The sequence below is a fragment of the Neodiprion virginianus genome, chromosome 1, assembly GCF_021901495.1.
Source record: "Neodiprion virginianus isolate iyNeoVirg1 chromosome 1, iyNeoVirg1.1, whole genome shotgun sequence".
Classification (NCBI taxonomy): domain Eukaryota; kingdom Metazoa; phylum Arthropoda; class Insecta; order Hymenoptera; family Diprionidae; genus Neodiprion; species Neodiprion virginianus.
In genome coordinates, this window is record NC_060877.1 from 9,739,103 (window position 1) to 9,756,762 (window position 17,660).

At 39.1% G+C, this 17,660-nt stretch overlaps 1 protein-coding gene across 4 annotated transcripts in view; it reads right to left on the bottom strand.

The window, feature by feature from the left end:
• The window catches only part of LOC124307925 (cadherin-99C), a 112,940-nt gene that overhangs the window by 91,903 nt on the left and 3,377 nt on the right, over nucleotides 1-17,660 (bottom strand). Inside the window, exon 1 of one of the 4 annotated variants that reach the window (XM_046770309.1) lies at nucleotides 3,066-3,295. The exons of the other annotated variants lie outside the window; for them this stretch is intronic. The gene's annotated coding sequence lies outside the window, so the exon portion shown is untranslated. Of the gene's footprint in view, nucleotides 1-3,065; nucleotides 3,296-17,660 lie in introns of those variants that run through there. 4 annotated transcript variants of the gene reach the window in all.

Genomic DNA, 17,660 nt, shown 5'->3' on the forward strand with positions numbered 1-17,660 from the left:
TTGTTGTTTCTTTTACATGCCACACCAACATGAATTTCGTAATGAAAGTGTACTGCATACATCACAATTGATGACAATCTCTAAAAATTTGTCGAGGTGTACAGGTACACAAACTATGGCATAACAGTTCTGTGGGCAATTCATGACTTCAAGATTGGCTGTAGATACTGTCTATCCATTAAGATACTTCAAACGACTTTCTAGCCAACACAAAATTGATTACAGAAATCAGGCGTAAATATAAGTGGAATTTAAATAATTTAATTTGCGCAGAATGGTAAACAGCAGTGGTAACGATGTGTATGCGAACGGTAAATATGCCAAAGTGCAAACACGTCAGAGGTATATATTTTAATGTGACAATTTGCAATACTTGTCCAAGCCATGGATCGTGTAAGAATGATAAAAACGTAAATTCAATCAGAAACTGCTTTCACTTGGTTGGATCTAAGCGAAAACTTTCGCCACGCTATTGCCATCAACATCATTATCCCGTCTTCTTTCTTTTTCAATTTACTGAAATTCTCTAGCTATAATCTTTTTTCTTCTCGCGTACTGTTTTTTGGTTGAAGGCTTTCTTTGACACGCTTTTGTCAAATTTTTGAATTCGAGTATGGCATTGGAAGACGTTTCCAGTTCAGTCATTAAAAACGGCTTCTTCGAGAAATTTCGAATTGTCTGCAGGGCAAACTCTGGTAACGTATAGTGGATGACCTTATCCGGACCCTTGTTACCACGGGCACAAACGTTGGCCTTGCCCATCGTACAGTTCTCGTGGCTTCAATCTCTCAAGGTTTATTCACTCCTTTCTGTGTGTGAGTGAATGACTATTCAACCATTTCTACTTCCTGAACTTCCATCCTCTACTATCGCAACAGTTTGTATAAATGTCTGTACGAAAATGCTTGAAGAACGTTCAGGTCTCGGTTCGGATTAGTTACAGCTTCCACATAATATTTTCTCTCGGATCAGGGATTGTTAGGTATTACTGAGATTTCCCCAACAAATGCTATTTTGACTGATGCGGTTCTACAAACACGTACACTACCATATTGAGCCGAATTATTTAGAAGGACTATTGAATATTGCCCATTGAAATAAAAGCTATGGATCGTAACAAGGAAATTGGCCTGGCAAAAGTTCGTGAACCGAGTTCAAGATTGACCGCTGTGGTAAAGATTTTTGACAGTTTTCACATCGATTTTGGCTGCCGTATGCAATATTCACGGAATTGCCGGAACGCAAGTCAAGCGAGATGAATGTTCATTGCAACGGGCGATAAAATTCCAAGTTTACGATCGACGTACGTTTGTAATTGGCATGTGGACTGGATGGTCTAGGATGGACGAGTTTTCGCTTCATTGATTCTGCTGATTCAGAACGCAAATAGCATCGGGACATCCGTGTTCTATTGCAACTAACGTCTACGGCTTTCATAAGATTTACGCGCGTTTCCTTGATTTCCGTAGGTACATCACCGCAAGCTTTTATACATGCATCAAGTTATTCTAATACGATTTACCATACAGCAGCAAACAAGATAAATAGCAGGAATACAGAGATGATATAACGCTTTCTATCATTGGTGTATGGCAGGCCTGAGTTAATTATTTCTGTCGACAAAAGTAATCTTTTTTATCTGAATACGACATCTTATATCTGACATCACACTTTCAATGCGTATCAACTTTCCTTATCAACGGTTCCTGTACCGAAGTCTCGCGATACTACTCAACAGGCCTTCAACGCGTACACCCACCTCGAAAGCCTCAAAAACGTCGGTATATACATACTCGTATATACGTATATGACTGTCATGGTTAAACGATTTCATACAATTGCTTCGGGCGATTGGCCCCTTCGTCGCATTCTCACACCTACCTGGATGCACAATTATACACGGTAGTAGATATTGAAGACAGTATGGACATCGGCGCAGTAACGGTATACGTTACCATATCAAATCCGCTGACAACTTTCAAAATTTAATTGCTTGATCAGCCCGATAACGGAAAAATAATGAATATGGTGGATAGTGTGTAGTTAGTTACAAAACAGTACATTCACTTTCCTAGAGTTATTTCTGATTGTGAGACGATCAAGGCTTCCAGTCATCATTACGCGGTGGGACAATGTTTGAAAAACTTGTCGTTGAAACAACTGACGTTAAATTTTACCCCTTTCGAATATTATATAGCAGTACCTTTCATACGAACCGTGTTAAGGATATTCTTTCAACGTCTTGAAACAACGATCTTTGTAATGTCTGTAACGGAATCGGCTACGATCAAGGTCAATACGCACAAGAACGTTCAGTTTTCGGTTCTGAACCATACAAAAGAGATCACAGAAGAGAGGCAAATGCGGAGATAATTTCTTATCACAAGTAATATTGGAGAAATATAATAAGGAATGCTAACAAGTGTGAGAAGCGCAAGTGCTAATTACGTTGTAGGCTCGAACCTACAATTTTTAAACTTGTACCACTTCTAACCAGACCACCTGTCGCTGCTAAGAGTCCTCGACCGAGTCGCAGAGGCTAGGCAGGGGCTTACGTTTCCCTCTGGGCGATTTCATGAGTCATATCTCGATTCGGATCTGGATCTTCAACAAAGCAAGCTCAGTTACTTCTTAATTCTGCCCAAGTGCACAATCTTAAGTCCCTAACATGGCAGTCGTGATGCTGGTCCACGACGGCTATTTCTAGATGCAGATTATTGAGGATCACAGTAGCATATGTGATAAAAAAATATTTTTAATACACTCGGGGTCGTATTAAGCCTTTTGAAGTCTTTGGCAATCGTTCAAGGTACGTCTTTCGAAGTGTCGTCTTCAAGTTTTCAACATTTTTTTCAACATTCAAAGTCACGCAAATCGGTTTCAATGATCTGGAGGTACTCGAAGTACGTTCGAGATTTTTAAATTCATACATTTTTTTAAAGTCTTGCAGTTGTGCTGAATTTAACACTAATTGTCGGAAGAATATTTTTTAGAATTTTTCAGTTCTAGTGGTGTATAAGGTATCAAGTATTTACGTTGAAAGTAGTGTGATTTATTTTACTCACGTTTCATTTGTGTTCAATTTGGTTTTTGAAGAAGAATCAACTGATTACTCGACGGATTAACCGAATAAAATGTAACACCAGTATCTCGAATACATCACAATCACGCGAATTCTATGATCTATAATCACAGTACATTCTTCTTTCCACGCGTAAGATAATCAGACCGTTGATCGTACTACACTATGTAGATGACAGGAAAACTTCGCCAAGGAATGGAGAACTCGTATAACATTCAGGAACCCTGACACTCGTCGTTTGCAAGATACCTGCACAATCAGCGGGGATACGAGTTTCTGCAGAAGTTACGACATCAGTCCAGTTGACGCAACGAGGCACGGACAGGTAAGACGACAATAGCAGGTGCCCTGGGGCTGTGGACTTGCGACATCGCCAACCACGTAAGTGTCGAGTACCTCTGCGTAAGTACCCGAGTGGGTCTTTTGAGCCCCGTTATATGCAGGCCATGCAGATGCTCGGTGGATCTGTTGCATGTTCGCCTGTACTCTTCATCTCGTCCTAAAGTCGCAGGTGCACTGCTCCTCCCAAGCCAAGCCCCTGAATGTATTTCAACATTCATGTTTCGAATTTGCATACGTGCCTGCAGAGCTTACAGACAAAGGAGAAGGCCACTGTCCGTGTATGTGGATAAGCAACTGGTTGTATGACATTTTGAAAATACGTTTTGAAACGCAGTTACGAAACGTTTGTTTCCTGATCGAGAATTTGAGCATTTCTTCAAGGCAAAATGGTGTACGATTTAATTCTAGAATGTCATCGGTGAAAGTAATATTAGACTTGGTTCTTCGGTTAATAATATCATTATGAAAAATTGAGTACTAAATCGATGTTCAAGAATGCGAGCGTTTCCAAGGTTTTCCTTGTAAAAGCAAAGTTTAATATTTGAAAAATTTGAGTTGTATCGGATTTTATGAACGGAGAGAAACAAAAAATCTAGAAGAAGCAGCCGACTGACTTATTGTTAGACGAATTACCAAGTAAGGGTTTGAATTCCCATGGGTCAAACGACCGATGAATTTATTCCTTTATCGCGGAAATGTCATCTTAAAATTAACACGTGTCTGTTTCGCTTCAAGGTTGACTTGTTCCCGCTCACCCGCGAAACTTGACTAGCGGTCCCGGCCTCATGTGAGGGACCGTGAGGTTAGACCGCCTGTTAAGCCCGATATATAATCCAGTCCAAGAATCGTGAATTTCAAGGCGAGCATTCCCGCGCTGTACATTACAATATTCTACCAACTGCGAAAATGACTCTGTTACCGAAGGTCTCTCGGCCGTTAATCGCAACAGAAATCTTGATACCCTTGTTGCCGACCGGTTCTTTCGACTGGGTTTCGTATTATTGGGACCCGGAATCTTCACAGGTCGAAGAAAATTGAATAGTCCCCGAGATTCTTTATACCTGCAGAATATCAGAGGAATGCGATACCCATTGTAATGAATTGGCGAGTTAATTATTAGCAATCCACATTTTGCAATAAGCAAAATAACTTTTTTATTAGTTGGAAGCATGAGGAATTGTTTTCACATCGCACTGTGAGAAGCAATGTCGGATATATAACTATTCAATTATAGTAGGAATTTGAAATGTAAGAATAGGTTTTCACTGTTCTGCACAGTCAAGTTGACTATTTTCTACTATGGATGATGTGCGTTTTGCATGCGTACAGGTGTTGTCACTATCGGACTAGTTGATCCAACTACCTTACATATTATGTTGTCACGAAATTTCATGGGAGTTTCTGTCGAACAATAGTCATTTTAAATAAATATGTATCACTCTGAGTGATGACCGAATGTTGGTCGAAATAATTCGATCGATCGATAGATGGTTGTCGGTATACTGAATTTATAGAGAGAATACTTGAATCGTTGTTGAAAATGATTTAAATTACGACCTAGTTGGCAGTATGAAATCCATATTCTGTATACTGATAGCGATAGTAGAATGTATAATTTTCTTATTTTGAATGAAATTTTATTTTTATTGAGTAAGAATCGACATGCTTCTCTAGATTTCGTAAATCTCTATTTTTCTCCCCCGCGTGTTGTGCTCGAGGTAAGAATGGCAAAAAAATAATCTCACGAACATTTTCACATTTCTCACCTTACCGTAGGTACCGTAGCTTCTTCCGGGAAGTATTACAAGACACTTGTCTTCAGAATTTCTCCTACGAAAGCCTGCTGCATGAGAAAGTCTTCACAGTCGGAAACTTGAATGCCTAACTCAGATGACATAAGAGTAATCGTATAGTGTACCCAATTGTTAATGAACAAACGGCGCACGAGCGTGCCGCAACTTTCCAGAGACCTGCCAGCAGATGAGCAAGATGATAAAACGAATTTTGCAAGAAATCCTATTGTTTTAATGAAAAAACGTGTCGTCTTTCAACTTTCAAAGTACCGAATTTTGTTCTTCGGTACACAAAAATACGAAAAAATCGTGAGGTTGAAGTTCGTAACGACAATGTGACAATGCATTTTCAGGAAGTTTGTTTATTCACTACTCAAAGATTATCTGAAGTATAATTAAAACCATTCTAAAGCAGAACAGTTATATTTCGCAAAATTCAACCCCTATGAAATCAATGCTAATGCTGCTTAATAATAATTTAAAAAAATAATATTTCGATGCATTAACTTCACTCGCTTCTACCTCGTAGACATTTTCTTCTCATAAGATAAGGACGGACAGAATTATCTCACCGACAGAAACACGATTTTTTTTTCAAATATGCGGAGCAATATTATTAGTGTGAATTCCACGAAGCCATTTGTTTCCAAAGTCGAATAGTAACTATTTCATTAAAAAATTTTTGTGTCACCTAACATGGAATCAAGTATCAAATTTTTCGGAATTTCAATAGCGTTCAAACGCCAACGTAGCCACGGTCTTCTACAAGCTGTAATTCTTACGAGAAAAAGAAGCGCCCGACGACCGTGAAACTTATACAATACACTGAAATACTACAGTGTAAAGAGTTGATTTGTGGTCTTCTACAAACATAGAACGATCGGTAGAAGAAAAAAAAAAGACTACGTAATAACCAAACCGATGTTGATTACTCCTCGCAAGCCTTGCAACTTATTAGCCGCACCTTGTGCCGAAACATTTGTCAAGAATATTAAAATCGTTTCTTCCATCTACACGAACCTCGACTAGGTGCGTTTTTATTCAAACATCATCAAGAACGATAGTCTTACGCTAAGCTGACATGTGCGCACCGTTACCAAACGTAAAAACATGTATCGAATCCCAACACGACTTCCCAGGTTCGAGTAGTGCAACGTAAATCAAGATGTTTTAATTGCCTTCCAGCATATCCTGGGGTCAACCGGTTCTCGAATTATACTGTAAGAATGAAAGCGTCGCTTTTAGGTTTCCTACGGTTACGTACATGCATAGATAAACGCTGACATCTTCCTTTTTCCATCTCTCTTCCTCTCTCCCTCGCCGGCGCGGACGTTCCTCGAGAACGTTTAATATTCAAACGATGCCCACCGAACATGCACCGATGATGTACCACACCTCGAATCGGACACGACCCCTAGGACATTAGCCACGGGGACTTACCAGCCGGTGGTCATCTCGGACGATTAAAGAGTACAGGTGTACGTGACGGTGTCATTAACCGGTTGTTTACTGCTTCGGGAATGGCTAACTGCACGCTTGTTCTACGCTTATCTAAGTCTGTTTCAATCGCTTCGTTTAGGGGCACCATCTCACCCGCAATACCCATTGCGTTTGTTACACATGGGCGAAGCAAAGAGCTTTCTTCGGTCGCTGTTGTCCCTAGATGCTTTCCTGGTTCACCTTTTCCTAATCGTAAGTTTTTGGCTGGGTGGCAATTACGAACGGAGAATGCAGCTAGTGTGAAAAACTGCTGAAATTATTATCGGTAAAACATCTAAAAGCTGAAACTTGGATGACGGATTTTGATGCTTCCTCAATCTGGTTTCTCTGATCGCATTTCTTGCAAGGTTTGAATGATTAGGATATTCCGAAACAGCGTTGTTTCCGTGAAAAACTATGAACTTTCTCATAACACTTCGTTTATTTTCAGTGTGAAAATCGATTTCAAAGACATCTAGTCATATTCTGAGATGTCGGGCATGTTTTGTGACAAACCATTCGGATGCTGGAGTTGGGAGATTTCGCTAGCTCGACATTTATAACAAACTGTCGAAGTCGCCAAAGAATCCACGAGTCGATATTCTCATGTTACGTTCTAAGCGATAAAATTCCTTTTGCATATTGCATGCAAATAAGTACGATCGCACGAAGGTCCGTAAGCGTGAAAATAGCTCTCTTCTACCTTACTGAATCTGGATATCAATATCGAATCCATAAAAGATTTTATGAGCATTTCCCTGATCAGTATAAAGCGAATATTTTCAGCTGGCGAAGACCGCGGGTGTATTTCGAATCAATATTTGAAAAGCACTCGAAGAGTTTGGTAGAATGTAAATCAGGGTAATCTGGGAGGTTCTGCAGACGCAGACCGTGATCCGTAGAAGTAATGCGCCACTCCGTTTTCAGGTACAGGGTAAAGTTTGTCGACACCCCGGTTCGAAGGAAGTCAGCAACCTGTTGCAAACGAAAGCTGTCTGCTTGTGAGTCATATCAGATAAGATACGGAGAGTGAAAAATATTTTGCTCGACTTTTTGTCGACGGCAAAAAAAAAGAGAGATCAGGAAAAGAAGAAGAGAGACCGGGGAGAAGGACGACTCCATCAGTTTCACTGTACAATAAAACTCCCAAGAGCAGTTGTGATTCGAGTTCACTTCAATTCTGTATCGTTACAAAGGGTGAAATCACACGTTTTTCCCTCCTTTTCTGATCTAGTAGCCATCATAGATAAGTCACGTAAGAGCTTTCGTATATGATAAAATGAATAAGGTTACTCTGTCAACCAGCATTGTCGTAAAACGGTCTTGTTTCTGACAAGAAACGCATGAAAAGCATTTTTGGACTGCTTAATTTAGTTGCGCCTGTTGAATCATTTCCTTACACTCAACGAACTCGTGTTTTATTCCGCATCCAACGCCTAGTTCGTTACGATATTACAGGTAGAATGGTTATCGGCGGTGATGTAACTTATGGATTTTGAGAACCATTAATATATAATCTAGTATAATGAACTTTTCTGTTTTTTTCCATCCTACCATCTCTGACACTCTCTCATTTTATCGTCATTTTATTCACCGAATAATAATATTGATAAGATATTTTTGAAGTTGGTTGTCTTCGAAACCTTGATTCAAATATATCAGATACCGGTATATAATAATATATATCCGATTGCGTATGCCGATCAGCCTGACGTTTTCCTCCCACTCGATCGCAGCCTCTGCTACTTTCCCAAGAATGCTATGCACCTGGCTACCTGAGTCCCGCTTTTATTTCTCGCTCGCGTATCTCGTACGCGACTGATATTCAGGGAGCATGGCGAACGAGTATTACTGTTTCGAAAGTTTTACCCGATACGCGTAGTTTTCACCTTGCAAATTTACAATTATTATACACCAGCACGTTAATTTTAAATAAAAATTAATTTTATGATTAAAAATTTTGGATTTAAATCATTCAAGCGTCAAAAGTCTATTAAACTTACAATAATATATAGATTGAAAAATTGAATAATTTTTTTTCTAGTCGATCAGAATCACGAGTCCGTTCAGAATCAGTTCATTCTTTCTTATTCGCATAGAAAATTCGATAAGCTGCGGGAAATTATAATGACACGGTCCTAAAAATTCAATTTCTGATCATTTGCTTCGAGCGTTGTATTTTTTGGTTATCGTATATTTCATGGTCAAGAACTTAGATGGGGTAATTGACCCTTGAGTTGTTTTCGCTCGAGTAAAGTATTTTTTAATTCGTCTTTCATTCGGCCTAACCACCAAGCTTCGCAGTCTTCTACGATCGCGTAAAAGCCTGGGAGGAACATTCGGACCAAGAGACACGCAGGCGCCTAATGTCAGACGTACAACTAACTGTAAATCGGTCCAAAAACCGGCTGGAGTGCCATTCACGTATCGACATAAGATATTATAATACAAGTTGTGCGGTATATTCATGCGAAACGATACTACGCTCTATTTCCAAAATAGACCGTTCAGAATGTGTCTGCAAAAGAACAAAGATCGACGTATTACGAAATTGTAATACAGCGCAATTTAATACGGGTAAATGCCCGCAGAACTTCACATTCAGGATGTCGTAACCGTTAAAAAATAACAAGCGGTACGTCAGCACTTTCGTCGAAAATGTCGAAAAGAAAATTATCGCCGTTTAAAAAAGTGAATGTCAACAGGTATAATTGGAGTTTAGATGCAGCCTTCGCATTCGTTCCGAAAACGTCTTCGTCAACTTTGGTCTTTCGAGTGTGGAACCTTAATTTTGTTTCAATTTTTCTCAGTCTTTTTTCAGTCGTCGTACGTCTTGCGTAAATGTGAAACCAATTATCTGTCGTAAACCTGATTTTGAGTCGGTTGTTATTAGTGCATATAACAATTCTCAGAGTACTTTATAGCTTAACAACATACTACTATATTGGTCAAACCTGTGTGGGCAGAGCAAAAAAAAATTATTTCTTACGCAACTTCTTTATCGCTCGAAAAAACTTTACAAGGTAGACGTGCAGGCTGTAGGTATAAAACATCGCAGTTTTTCGATTTTTATTCTTTTTTATCATGGTATGCGTGCAGCCTGATAGATTTTACTATTATTTGATATTCTGTAAATATTTAATTATAGAAGTAACAAATCAAATGCCTGAAAAACTTTAATTAATTCAGTTGCATGTCATAATTTGTGAGACACGAGTCAAAAGAATATTGTCAACAAAATTCAAAATGTGATATTGCACTGCAATAACATTGCTATTTAACATCCTCAACGTCAAAATTGTGCAGCTTTAATTCAGTCTTCAATTCAGTTAGGTAGTAAGACATTTGTAAAATAGTTGTACCGATCGTTACAAGCTTTTAATTTTAGTCGATCGGGGATAGGCCTTGTCATGGATTTTCCACGACGAATAGGAAATTTCTCGATCTTTCTTAACGGTACTACGATACGATTTTCCAGGGGATTCTCGATGATGTGATAATGGCAGCATTTTCGGTATTAATTATAACGGTTCTTCACTCTTTCAATGTTGACAATTTTGTTGCTGAGTTTGAAAATATGTAAGCATACTCCCTCTCTATCCTTCAATATTATTATTATATATTAATATTATCCTACATTATTATCATTATAAGTATGTTTATTAGTCGTGGATTTAAATTCATAATATGTCCTCTTTGAACTCCTGTCCTCCTGTTTCAGTGCTAAATTACTTTTGACTTATTGTTACATTACTTTCAATTTGTTATTATTGTTGACTTGCCTTGTTTAATGTCACGTCTGTAGATCTTAGAGCTTCCCTTAATTTGGCTGAGCGGATTTGTCCGATGACTTTAAAAATTCTACCCATCTATCCATCCATCCATGTATCCATCTATCCATCTACCCGTCTATCCATCTCTCTCCTCCCGTACAATAACCCCCGGAATCTTTGTCGATTCAGGAAAGTATCCTACGGAATAGCCTTAATGCTTAGCAATGGAATTCAAAGAGATGCCATTTCTCTGTATCCGTCACGAGAATTCCAGCTCCTTGTTAACAAACCCCTCGCCATGGTGGCGGGTTGCGAAGACTATAATGAGGCCCATCGTGCCTTCGGTACTCGTTCGGATTCCACGCAAAGCCCGAGCTCTCCAGCATAAGCGATGTCACGTTTCCAGTATTGACACACGTTCGAATATATATATCTGCATCACCGACGTTTGTGTGGCTCACGGCATGACTGATGCGGGAGGGAAGCAACAAAGATTTCTGTTCCAAAAGTGAAAAAAAGAAAAAAAAAAAAAAAATGGAGCCAGGCAAACGGAAAAAAACTTTTCACCATGTCACTAAGAATTCTCAAATTCCAGTTAACAAAAAAAAAAAAAAAAAAAATTTCAAAAATCTTTGTCCGTGTCGCACAAAGGATCTTTGGCTCAAACAGCGACAAATCTTTTCTGTCGCAAGGCTTCTCACGATTTTCCCTTGTGGGCACCTAGATAGCCCTGACTTGTTCAGTACCCGCGTTAAGCTATACCAGTTCGCAGTCTCGGCTTGGATCTCCTTAATGGTAACAGGTAAGTGAGTTTTTGCGTGTTTCTACCCGGTATTCCCCAGCTGTCAGAGGAGTCGAAAGACTCTGAAGAGTTGAGCTCGACGATGACGTTGCTTTGGCTTCTTGGCCAGCGGGATAATTTCTGATTATAGCAGAATCGCGTGGCGAGTGATTAGAGTAACGTTATTCGTATTTCATTTACAAATTATTTCTTGGATTTTCACATTACGGAGAATCGTTTTTGTTTGTAATCAATATTCGTTTTTACAGCAAAAACTAAGACAACTGTTTCAACCTCAGTGAGATCTCTTCAACCCGATGAACAGGGCGAACAGGAAACGGTGCCACGTGTTACATTCCTCAGGCCGAGAAAGTGCTGGCTATGGTCAAATTGGTTTCTCGATGTAACGGTACCTCCGTGAATTTATACGGCATTATTCCCGGGTGATATTTTGCTTTTCGTTAGCTTCATCACACCCATTTCTGGCTAGATTACGACGAGCTTTCTTACGTGAGCAACCAGTTAGGAGATCGTTTGTCGTATAATTAATGGTTGCGTTAATTTATGGAAATATGCAGGTATGGATGATTTTTAAGATGCGAATCGTATTGGGCATGACACGTAATTATTATAATCGAACAAAGAAAACTGTGTCAAGTTTTATCCTTACCGAGCAATGTCGTGTATCTTCTGTACCACATTGTTTGAAAATGATTTGAATTGTACTAACAACGAGTGAGAGAATCAATGATCTCAGATCTCATTCGCTTCTTAGAACGCTACGCAGTGTAGGGATCCATGTGGTTGTGTCAGAGAAGCTCTTAGCTTTTAGTCTTCTCGCAATCAACATGTTCTAGCATTATAGGTACTTATAACTTGATTTGGGTGGATGATCTTAGCGGATTTTTAATTTATTTACCCAATGAACGTGACTGGAATTCAATGTTCGGATTTGAAATTTGTCACTTATTTACCCAATGAACGTGACTAGGATTGAATATCTGTAATTGAAATTTGTCTCTCATATGCATGGTATAAATTTTATTTACACCGATAAAATAGTCAAGTGTTCGAAATAGTTATAAATTATTGTAAGTTGTTTCACTGTTATTTTATCCTTTCGAGGATATGTTCTCCCATTCTCGTAAGCTTGTGAGCTGCGAAATAATAACTCACCAGCGCATACTGTGCCGGACGCGTATCAATTACTAACTGATCCTTGCCAACCATTCTCTCAGAACTCTTTAAACGAAAGAAGAAAAGAAGGTTTTTATTTTCAGATCTTTTCTTCGGTTCGAAAAGTTAAATTTAGATGTGATTCGCGTTCTGTTAAGTATGTGATTTCCAAGCCGTACGATATAGTCAAAGAAGCGTCGTGCGAGGAGAGGAAGTAAATAATATAACATCAGCTTTAAACATGCAACTTTTGATGGTCATCTGCGGTATATAAACCTGCATCTGTTAAAGTTTGGAAGAATAATCGTCTTCTTGGAAAACGGAAGCATGGATAAACGACGACGATGAGAACTTAAGTAGCTGTGCATCGATTGGTAATTAAAAATTTACCACACCCTTTATACACGCATTATGCGTAATTTTTCAAGTGATAAAGCGTGTATTAAACAATTATATTATTCACAACTAATTGAGTAGGCTATCGTTTATTTTGACGAATACGCGAGTAACGAACAATTTTAAACATGATTCAATATCAGTTTGTTCATTTGTTAAAACAGCATTCTGCAATTTACTTTCGATTTCAAACCTTGTTTACCACAATAATCGCATACGTGGTCTGAATATTCTTAAGATTAAACCTCTTGCAATAAATTAATTCGCTTAAAAGTGGATTTCGCAAACTGGATTCTGTGGTATTTAAGGCTTTCCGCGAAGATGAACTCACCGCCTGACTATTCGCTCACGGTCGATTCGCTCGGTGTAAAATAGCAATCGATAACTGGTGAGCGTCGGAAATAATCGCTCCAAAGCAAAAACGAAACTGCAAACAGGGTATATAATACCAACAGCGATTGATTTTGCCAGCACTACATTTCACAAACGTTTCTTTGCTGACTCCAGGCAAATTTTCAGCTACGGTAAGCTGAAAATATCACAACTGCAGATATTTGAGTCCAAGAATAGATTCACGCTGCTGAAGTTATGCTTGGACGCGAGACTGATCGTGCTATGCTCGCAAATTACTCTTGGCTAAGGAATGAGATCCAGGTCGATGCAACTCGACGATACAAACGCTCTAGCCGATTCGGTCCCACCGTATTATCAGAATGTTTTTTCAGTGGATCATAAAAGCAGTGATATTAGAGTAACATTCTAGATAATCACTAAAATTCCACTCAATTCTTCGATGTAGCTGTGAAATTTTTGCACTGCGGTTTTACTATAATTACATTGGGAAAATTCACTCTGGTATCACCAAAAAAAAACATCACCAATAGGTTTCTTTTTTATAAAATATTTCCGCATTATTTAATTTCAGTAGATTTCAAGTATGATTTCGGTTATAAGTATGAAATTAAAATTCAGCGTCATTTCAGTGGAGTAAGAAATCTTTTCTATTTCCGTGTTATTCTAGTGACAGAGTCGGAAATTTTGATTTCAGTGATTTTTCGGTGAGACTTTGGTATGCTTTTAATTATAGTGAAAATACAGTATATAGAAAATTCTCAACAACACCGTGAAATTGGACAATAAGTGTAATCGAAGTGAAATCTAAGTGTGACTTCAGTTCAATTTCAGTGGGACGGATTCCACCAGGGCGATCACTGTACGCGGGAGTAATTATCAGCAAGGTGCAACACGTGGTGACTATACTACCGGAGGAGAGTAAAGGGGAGACGCCGTGGGCGCAAACATAACGGTGATGCCACGGCTCTGACGGCCAGGTCGCCGATGGCCTCCTTTCGGCTCTTCACCGGCGTGCCAGTCTTCACGACGAATCGTGTAACAGTACTTGCGGGCGCTAAATTCTGCGTCAACGATTCATCGGCGTATCGCAAGAGGCTTCGAATACGCATCGGTCTCTCGGATTTACCTGATTATATATATCTTTTTTTTAATATGTTACAGTTGAAGGTACATTTCGCTGTGGTGATTCTGAATCGACTGATTTTTCCGATGAGTCCGTTACGTTGGCAATGTAGAATCGGCCCGCGGTGTCACCGCCGGCCATCTGCGGAACAGACTGAATCTTTGTGAACATTACGTTACACAGGACCGTCGAATCCAACCCAAAAATACAAAATTCGACGGTCATGGGTTATGTTATGTTATATCATGTTATCGAATCCATCCCAAAAATGAAAAAAACATCAAGGGTCATGGGTTATGTTATGTTATCGAATCCAACCCAAAAATACAAAATTCGACGGTCATGGGTTATGTTATATCATGTTATCAAATCCATCCCAAAAATGAAAAAAACATAAACGATCATGGGTTATGTTAGGTTATCGAATCCAGCCCGAAAATACAAAATTCCACGGTCATGAGTTATGTTTTATTATGTTATCGAATCCAATCCAAAGATATAAAATTCGACGGTCATGAGTTATGTTATATCACGTTATCGAATCCATCCCAAAAATGAAAAAAACATCAAGGGTCATGGGTTATGTTATGTTATCGAATCCAACCCAAAAATACAAAATTCGACGGTCATGGGTTATGTTATATCATGTTATCAAATCCATCCCAAAAATGAAAAAAACATAAACGATCATGGGTTATGTTAGGTTATCGAATCCAGCCCGAAAATACAAAATTCCACGGTCATGAGTTATGTTTTATTATGTTATCGAATCCAATCCAAAGATATAAAATTCGACGGTCATGAGTTATGTTATATCACGTTATCGAATCCATCCCAAAAATGAAAAAAACATCAAGGGTCATGGGTTATGTTATGTTATCGAATCCAAGCCAAAAATACATAATTCGACGGCCATAGGTAGTGTTATGTTTTCAAGATTGAGCCTATTTCGGAACTGGCCGATGGTGGCGCTGCACGTTGAATCTGCATTGCCAACATAACGAACTCGTCGAAAAGATCAACCATCTCAGAATCACCGCAGCCAAGTGTACAATATACGCAAACCTGGAAAGGCTGCAGTCCGTGAGCCAACACGGCGCGACGCAATGCACAATATGCCTAGGTTGGCAGCTCCTCGTGACGCGTTAATAAGCAAAAGTGGAAAGGTCTACACAGGTTTCGGGGTATCGGTTGTTATCGATGAGGGAAGCGCTTCGTGTTTCCTGCATGATTTCCAAGTTTTCGTATTACATAGCGCACGGCTACGGATTTCTCAGAAGGATGAGGATCAACTATCGGTGGAACTCTGAAACTGGAAGACGTACTTATGCTCTTAAAAATTACGCGCGTTTCTAGTTATTTCGGTGGTTAGATCAAACTATGGGATAAAAAGGATCTAACCATTAAAAAAAATTTCACAGTTCACTCCCGCCAAAGAGTAAATTACAGTCTTATACACTTGTCTTATATCTCACACATCAATAAACAGTTTTCAGCTTACAAACGGTTTCAACGTTATAACGCAAACTGCCAGAACTTGCAACGAATACATTTAATGTTGAACATAAACAGGCAATTTGTCAACAGCATGTTTTCAACATCAGAAAACTATTTGTCACGAGCATGATACTAGTTTGCTCGATTCACGATAAGCGAGCCCGTTTCATTGATCAATAGCCAATATCGTAGATATCATACCGGGTATCGTATGGGGTTACAATATTCTGGATTCTCGTGATTCATACACAAACGATATCAAAGTATTCGAAGATGTAGTAAATAAAATATCTGCTAAATTCAAAAAAATACAAAACATTTGGAAAAGTTCTTCAGGAAAAACTGTTTCTTCCATCCCAATTGCACCGCCGGGCAACAATTGGCGATCATCAATTCTTATTACTGTGTCGATCGGTATTCATATGCAGAGGGATCGATCGATCCGCGACCTGCTACGCGCCTCAAGCGTATTCTTCGGGCAAACAGGTGGCTTCGGAGAAGATGAAGCGCGCTGATCTGATAATACCCTGCATCGCTTCGCCGCGGATCTACCAAATGCCCAGCACTGTTGTGCTCCCAGCTATTACGCGTGAATCAAACGTACGTATGGGGGACTTTTGGACTCTAGATAAATCGGTCGCAAATTACCGGAGATCGATCTCGTGTGACGGCGATTTATGTGCCTGTATTACACATGTCGTTATATTACGCTATACGTGTATCAAGATTATCTCAAATATATGGCCCGAAGTAATCGGGTATTTTAAACGTCTCAATAAAAAAATCTGATTACACTGTACCCGACAGAAATGGATCAATCTTTGGTATCGCAAACCGGGCTGCGTATATTAGAGTCAATGTGTGGTACACGTTTTTTGTTTAACGCCGATCACGAATCTGTCGACAGAAACGTTTCTATTAAAATCCAATCTTAATAAAACGAGAAATTATTTTGTAAACGTTGCTGGAATCCTCTATTATACTGCGGTACAAATCGTAATGGGCAATAATTCTATAAGCTAAAACTCAGCGGCAAAGCTTCGATTGATTAGTTCCTAGTGGTCCGCGATATGACGAAGGTCCACTTGATCGATAGCATGACTAGCCTATTTAACCAGCATTAGAAAAGCTAAAGAAAACAGTAAGTCTTATCCTTGATGCAAAATTTGTGAAGACGGATATAGTCATATTTGTATTATGTACACGTGTACTTTTCCAATTTAAAAGGAGGTCGAAGACTGACAAACATGTAATAGACATTTCCATCAAAATGGAGAGGGGAAATTTTGTACCATAATAAAATCTCATTTGGTAAAACGCTGCGGTATGGATAAGTATATTTTGTTTTACTACGGTTCACTGAATTTCAAACAATTCCAAAATCGCGAAATACGGTTTTGCCTCAGCATGAATCGTTGCGATAGTGTTACTAACTTCGATACGATCTAATTTCCCCATTATGAATTCATCTGACTGCTATTTTCACTCTAATGCATGGGTAAAAATGAAACACTCTTATTGTCAGAAATGTCCATGGCAATGTTGGACAGCATACCAAGTATACCATGGCTAGAAAATGTGGTACAAAAATTTTTAACAGTTTTAAAATTGAATGAAACTATGGTTGCGAATTGAGTATAGGTGGTGTTGACTTTTTTCCCCGATCGAGTTACATCAAAGTAACGTGACGCCTCACTGCAAGGTCTGTATACAGAGTCTTGGATAAGCAGCCCGAGACATTTTGAGAGGCTGTGTATCCAGAGCTGTCTCAATTAAGATCATGTAGTATTCCTACCCTTACTGACTGAGTAAGCTCACCCCTTTTTCTTCCTATATTAAATGAACAAAGGTACTCGGTCGGTAA